This window comes from Meriones unguiculatus, chromosome 21 (assembly GCF_030254825.1).
Source record: "Meriones unguiculatus strain TT.TT164.6M chromosome 21, Bangor_MerUng_6.1, whole genome shotgun sequence".
NCBI classification, from domain to species: Eukaryota; Metazoa; Chordata; class Mammalia; order Rodentia; family Muridae; genus Meriones; species Meriones unguiculatus.
Window position 1 is genome coordinate 33,437,206 of NC_083368.1, and position 7,779 is coordinate 33,444,984.

Below are 7,779 nucleotides of genomic sequence, written 5' to 3' on the forward strand. Positions count from 1 at the left end.
AGAATCAGTTTTTATCGTGGCAATTTTACATACAACGTTTCCCACCTCATAATGTAGTTTGAATTTTGGAAACTATATGTTCATGTAACCATGGTCACAATCAAGCGACGAAAGACTTCTGTTTCTCTAAGTGCTCCCCTGTGCTTTTACACAGGTAACTTCCTTCCCTGCCTCCCAGTCTGCGGAGATTAGTAGTCTGTTTTCTGTTGCTATAGTTCTGCTTTTAGTAGAACTTAACATAAATGGGTCTGTGCTCGTGTTGTATGTGTTTGTATGTATATACCTGTGTGCTTGTGTGTCAAAGCCAGAAGTTGACATTGGATGTTTTCCTCTATTCCACTCCACCTTATTTTTTTTTTTTTTTTGAGACAGGATTTCATATGGAACTTGAAACCTACAGGTTCAGCTTGACTGGCTGCCCAGTGACCTCTGAGGATCTTCTTGTCCCTGCCTTGCCCTTTGAAGGCAGCACTGGAGTTATAAACATGCCTAGATTTTTAGGTTGGTGTTGGGGATAAGCATCAAGTCATGCATGCTGAGCCATCTCCCCCACCTCTGAATGGATTACACAGGCAGAAAACATCTATGTTATATTAATAGTTCTTCCTTAAAAAAAAAAAAATGTGTGTAGACACCGAGATCTCTGGCTATTGAGCTTAGGCCATCTAGCTTGCATGATATTTCAACGGCTGAGTAGTATTCCATAAATGACAGGATGTTAATCTGTTCCTCCTCTGATGTGTTTATGTTGTTTCCCGCCTTTAATCATTAATGAGTAAAGCTGTCTTGAACGGTATGAACAATGTTGATGCAGACTGTTTACATTTTCTAGTAAATACCTAGATGTCATATTGTTGGGTTGAGTTCTAAGTGCATCTCTAACACCCGGTCTCTTTCTGAAATGGCTATATCATGTGACAGCATCCTTGGTGAGAGTTTGTTATACATATGTAACAACACTTAGATTTGCCAAAATGTCATGCTCTCGCTACCTGTGTAGTGAAGCTCATTGTTTTAAATTACACTTGTCTAATGAAATGCAGGTCACCATTGCAGGTACTCTGTGGTAGTAAATTAAAAACAGAATAGGCGTTGGGCTATATAATGTTTATTATTAGCCTTTGTTGTGCCCGATTCACAAGACCCTCAAAAGACCACCGGGAGTCGAGTCCATTACAAAACACACGAGGATCTTTATTCGAAGCTCTGTCTGGGACTCTCACAGGCACCAAGGCACTGGTCTCCAACTGAGAGCCCAAAGCTCAGAACTGAAGGTGATTTATAGGTCCCAGTTCCTTCCAGGGTGCCCAAAGTAGGGACTTCCAACCTGGCAAGCATCTATTGGTTGAAACACAAATGGGGATGTTGCATTTTAAACCAACTGGCTGTGGGAAAGTGCCAAAATCTTTAACAGTTCTGGTTTCCTTTGTTTGGCTGTTGCTAGGGAACAATCTGGGCCTGTTTCCTAGCAACTGTATCCTTAGTGGGCAGGAAAGAATGCAGTAAGGCTGGTTCCTCCCTGCAGGGGGCCAGACATGTCTGGATGTGTCTGGCCTTTGTTCAGGCTTGTGTGTTAAACTTTAATCCAATAACCAAGAAAAAAAAACCTAATTTTTAATTCTTTGGTCTCTCACCCTACCACTATCATGGAGGTATTATTTAATCCGCTATCACAAATAACAAGACACCTGTTAGATTTATAATTGCCTTATTTACCGTGTCTCAGTATCTTCACCATCCATCTCCCAGCCCCCATCCAATGCCATCTGCCTTAATCCTCCTCATCTGGTCTACCTTCCGTACATAATCCTATGGTACTTGCTTTCATTCTTCATCTGGGCCTTTCCATGCCATTATTGCAGTCCTTTCTCCTCAACCATGTGTTTTTTTTCCTCCACACTAACCCATCATGGTGTGTCCTCCTTCCTTCTCTCTTCCTGTCCATCTGTCTCCGGTGATTCTTTCCAAAGCCCTCCAACTTTAGAAATGCCTACCCCATTCTGCCCCCACTCCCTGCCTCTCCCCAGCTCTGTACAGAATGGAGGACTCCCTTTCTCAGCAGGGTCTTCTTTCTCTCTGACTGAATTCATCTGGAGAGTGTCTCTGGGCAGTATCCCCACCCTCGAAGGAGGTCCTGTAGCCCAAGGCAATTTAATGAACCAATCAGGTATGATGTTTTAGGCAGGTTTACACAAACAAGGATGGATATATCTGATGGGCAGTAACCAGATTTTGAGTGTCAGTAATTAGCATTAGACCAACAGTACTCATTCATCTTATCTCCTTTGGTAAAAGGGTCATTTTAAATCTGCCCACTTAAAAAATTGAATTATTGAGATGTCTGCCTGCTGCCATGCAGCTTGAGGAAGTCACCCAGAAACCTACCCCCCACACTGGGAGCCACTTCGGTATGTAGGTATGTGATAGAGAAATGGGAGAAAGAGAGTTGACTGGCTTGAGCACTATGAAGAGAGGCTGAACTGAAGACATAAGGGTGGAGAGGAACAGCCTATCATGAGTAGCCTGCGCTGCCACCTGAGGCCATGGTAAACTCCTGGCATGTGCTGCCTTTAAGGGCCATGTCTGCATCCATGGCCATAAGCAGCAGGGGTCTGTGTTGATGTCTATGGCTCATATTACCACCAAAGGCCATGTTGGATGTTTCCAGTCTGGGCTGCCTCCTGGGACCATATTGACGTCCAAGGGTTGTGCAGAGCTAGCCCTGCTTGTCACTGGCTGTAGCTCTCCCACCTCTGCCATTTATCTGCCATGAGGTGTCTTTAGGGGTCTCATGAACTGGGCATAACATTTGGGGGCTCATCCCAAGATGAGGATAAGTGTTTCTGTGCAGTGCCCATGTGTGCGTCTCTATTCAGAAAAATCCTCAAAGTGTCTGTATCTATGAGGGCGGCAGGACGTGATTAGACACAGCCATTGAAGTCAGGGGGACACCCCTGGCTTCACCAGTTTTTTGGCAGGCACTCAAGAGTTGAGAGGTGGTTCAGAACCACCCACTGCTCTGGAGCTTCTGTGGCAGGGAAACCAGAGCAGGAATCTGAAGGTCTGTGGGTCTGAGCTTCAGTTGCGATATGGCTACATGGCCACTCAGTCTGTGTGTGAATTTTTATTTTATTCCTAGTGTTTACCTGTTTCCACTTTCACCTTCCCCACCACAAGTGAAAGTCAAGCGCTGGCTCCGGTTTTGTTTTCAGTAGCAGAGCAGTTACTTTGCATGCATTTGTCTGTTTTATTCCTTTTGTTTGTGAATCTTTGTTTGTATTGGACTGTGGGACTGTGATGGACGTTATGGGACAGACTTCCTCTAATCCCTCCCTCTTACTTCTGACCCTTCTACAGATGTGCTGTTTGTTCCCTTCCCCGCCTCCAGCCACAGTGAGACGGTTAGAGCGGGCTCTGGCGGCCAGCACTCTGTCAGTGGGTGGGAATGTGAGGGTGGGGCCGGGAATGAAATTGTCCAGACCATCGCTGTGGCAGTGCTCCAGGATGGATGGGAAGGCCTGGCTGGGAGGGGAGGGCATCACCCGTGGCATTAGACCATCCACCCTGAGTGATACAGCACCCCTGGTAAGCAGCACTCCCTCAATCCCTTTATCATGGCAGGCGGGCAGAGAAGCTTGCCCAGGCTGTTGGGTGCATTTCTACCTAGAGGGCAGGGGAAATGAACTCTCACTGCTTAGAAGAGCTCCACTTGTGCAAGCCTGCCTTCTGGAGGGGAAATAACAACTCTTCCAGGGTCAGCATGAGAGGGCAGAGGTGGGGAGGCAGGCCAGAGGTGGCTGCAGAGTGCAGTACCCCAGGAAACACAGCCAGCAAGTCCCAAACTCCCAAGGGGAGGGCAGGCCGTGGGAGCTTGCCCAGGCTGATGAGACAAAGTGCTAAAAATGACAGCTGGATGGAGTAAGAAAAGTTTTGTCTGTCCGTTTAAATGTATGAATGGCATTACATGCTTGTTTCTGACTGACCTTAAATGTAATATGTTCTGTATGTCTTGGTTGTAGATTAAGAGTTATTGGATATGTTTAAAGTTATTGGATTGTTTAGAACATATATATGTGTGCTTATGTGTTTGTAAGATCTATAGAAGCATAAATAGCAACCATGAGACCTGCTATGCAATGTGATATGACTCTGCCATCTTGAAATTGCCACGTCACGTCATGTGGGGCAGAGCAAAGGATAAGAAAGATTACAAAACCTCTTAGTCATAGTAAATTCTGTTTATCATCCTATTTCCTTTTAGACTAAGAAGACAAGTCTCATTTTAAACTGGTACTGATTTTAGAGATTGGATTGTTTGCACTGGTAAAATTTGGTTTTAAAATTTGGTTTTGACTTTTAAAATTATGGTTATGCTTTGTGATTTCACTCCTAAAAAGAGTATTTTGATATTGCAAAAACAGGTTTTGGAAAATGTTTAAATGTTTAAGGCTATGAAACATTTTAAAGTTTATCAGGCATTTTAAAATAACGACCTTGGGCAGTCTAACAAAGAACTTGGAACAGTTTCTCAACCCTTTGGGGGAGGACAAAAGACCTTGGTATTTATTTTATTAATTTTACCAGACGAAGCCAAGTCATACTGTTTGAGCCAATTAAGAAAACTGAAGTTTTTACAGTGTATCATGTCACAATGGTAAAAAATAAAAACAAAAACAAAAAACAAAAAACCCCATGGAAAGATAAGAAGGATTGTGATGAAAGTTTTTGTTATCTGAAAAGCAAGAGAGAAAGGATTCCAGAGGATGGTTTAAATCCAGTATAATAGTTCTCCTTGGCTTACTACTCTTATATCCACCCTGAGGGTCCCCCTACTCATTTTGATTTTTACCTTTGGGCCTTGCATTTTAAATCACTTGATGGTTTTCATGAAGGAATGCTTGGGAGCGATACAGTTAATGGTACTCAGATCCCATTGTGGAAAGGTAAATCTGGAGGATACCAGAGGTCATATCTGGAAGACCCAATATTGAGTCTTCAAATAATCATGGGAAGGGGGAAATGAGAGACCAAAGAATTAAAAATTAGATTTTTTGGGGGGTATTGGCTTAAAGTTTAAAGCACAAGCCTCGACAAAGGCCAGCCAGGTTGAGACATGTCCAGCCATCTAGGGAGAAGAACAAGCTTTACTACAGTTTTTTTTTCCTGCCCAATAGAGATACGGTTGCTAGGAAACTGACCCAGATGGCCAGGCCAGAACCGTTTATAGTCTTGGAGCCTAAAGTAAACCAATTATTCCAAAAGTCAACTTTCTTTACCCAATCACGTAACACCAAGGCATGTAATTCTCTGCTTTCAGTTTTTCCCGCCCTGCTGCATTCCTCTCCTGCTTCCACAGGAAGGTTTATGACCTGGGCTCGAGCTTGTATTAAATAAACCCTCATGTGTTTTACAGCAGAGTTGATTCCTAGTGGCCTTTGGATGTCTCACAAATTGGACTTAAAATTGGACTTAACACTGTGGGCTGGGACAGATGCCCTTCACACCCCTCACCCCTCCATGCCCATGGCAGACGAGGGAGCTGGTCTTGAGATCATGAGAGTGGGAGAGCTGAACCTGCCCCTTTGCTGGCTTCAGCATTCGGTATAGCAGGCCCTACATCTCACCTAGGCAGCACAGTAGAGCAGGCTCTGGTGGCAAAGGCTCACATGAATTGGCCCCTGAGGGAGGGTATGAGAGGGAGAGCTGGTCCTGCCCCTTGCTTGTTGAGGCATTGGGTGAGTTAGCCAAGGAAGTGATAGAGAGCTTGTCCTAGTGGCGTGGGTGCAAGACAGCTGGTGGGCTGCCCAACTTGGCTGCCATCTGTAGGAAAACTCTGCTATTTAAGGTTCCAGTCCACCATGTCCAAACATCCCCCACTCCCCCTGCCTCCCCCCAGCTCTTTTCTCCTTTTCTCAGCAGGGAGTTTCTTTCTCTCTGCCTGAATTCATCTGGAGAGTGTCTCTGGCAGGACGCCCATCCCTGAGGGATGGCCAAAATGGAGGTTCAATCTCCTTTCTCCTGTTAAGAAACTATCTGGGATTCCTGGAATGTAAAGCATTCCAGGCACCTTAAGCCCCAGGCAATACTACACACCTATCCTGGGAAAACCCTCAACCACCCCCAAGAAATATATAAAGTCCCTTGTACCTTTATTTATTTATTTTTTTTGGGGGGAAGGACATTGGAAGGGCAGAGGAATGATACAAAGGGATAGGGAAATGAGTGGGATTGGGGTGCATGATGTGAAATTCACAAAGAATCAGTAAAAAGTTAAAAAGTATTATTGCTCTGACTATGTATGGTTTATCAGACTATACCCTGCATTTTCCCTTATTTATTTTCTTAAATAGTTCCTTTCAAAACTTGAAACAAAGTGCCATTTACTAATAATTTATGTCTATCTAATAAATCTTTGCCAAATTTCAAATCACATAGATGCCTTACACCGTTAGCTTCTGGAACTATGAGTATAGCAAAATGAAAAGGGGGGTTTTGGTGGGAATACTCAGTGATTCTTCAATAGTATTTACTCAGCACGTACATACTCTGTGGAAATTCAAAAGCTAAAGGTCAAGTTCACCATAAGATACATGTAGTTTTGGAGTCCAAGCAACTCTTGGAAGGAACCAGGATATTTGTACCTTTTATTTTCTGTCCGTACACAGCTTTCCTGTGTTCTTGTGCACACGAGAAGAAATAAGATCAACCACAGGTGGAGTCACCGGTAGCAGTCTAGGTGTAAGAGACTGACACTACAGATGTCTTGATCATAACTCCACGAAATGTTTGCTCCAATTGTCCAGAATGGCCTTGACAAAGCCAACTGGTCTCTTGAGACTCATTCGTTCTTCTCCAGAGAATGAGAGAGGGAGTGCTTTGCATGACATTTCAAATGTGAAACCAGTATAGTGAGCTTCTTTTTATTTCTAATTTTATGTGTGTGGGCGTTTTGCCTGAATGTATATAAGTGCACCATGGCTGTGAAACAACTGTTGGAGGTCAGAAGGGACCTTGGATCCCCTAGAATAGTTGAGTGCTAACTGTGGGTGCTATGAACCGAACTGTGTTACACTGCAAGAACAGCAAGTTGCCCTTAATTGCTGAGTCACTCTTCAGGGCCCTTTTACTTTTTAAAAAGCTCTTGATTGTTGAGCTATTTCTCCAGCCACAAAGAACTTATTTTTTGAGACGAGAGTTTCACTGTGTACCCATGGCTGGCCTGGAGCTATGAAGATCTGGCTGGCTTTGAACTCACAGACATCAGCCTGCCTCTGCCTCCCCTACAAATAGATCTATTTGTACAGTTTTGAAGAAAACGGTTTAGTTCAGTCAGATATCATTGCTAACACATTTGTGAAAACATGCTTCATCACAAATTTTCAAAAACTTTTTGAGACAGGGTTTCTCTGTGTAGTCTTGTATGTCTTGGAAGTGATACCAGGATGGCCTCAAACTCAAGAAACCCTTATGGGTTTCAGAGGACCCTCTATAGTAAGCTCCCATCCTGTTTCCTCTCTTCCACTGCTTCTGGTGTCTATCCTGTTTGCCATTCTGAATGAGATTTAAGCATCCTCCTTAGAGTCCTCCTTAGTGTTTAGCTTCTTTAGGTCTGATAATGGCTGCCCTTTATTATATGGCTAATATCCGCTTATAAGTGAGTACACCATGCCTGTCTTTATGTTTCCTGGTTAGCTCACTCAGGACGATCTCTTCTAGTTCCATCCATTTCCTTGAAAATTTCATGATTTCCTTGTTCTTAATAGCTGAGTAGTATTCCTC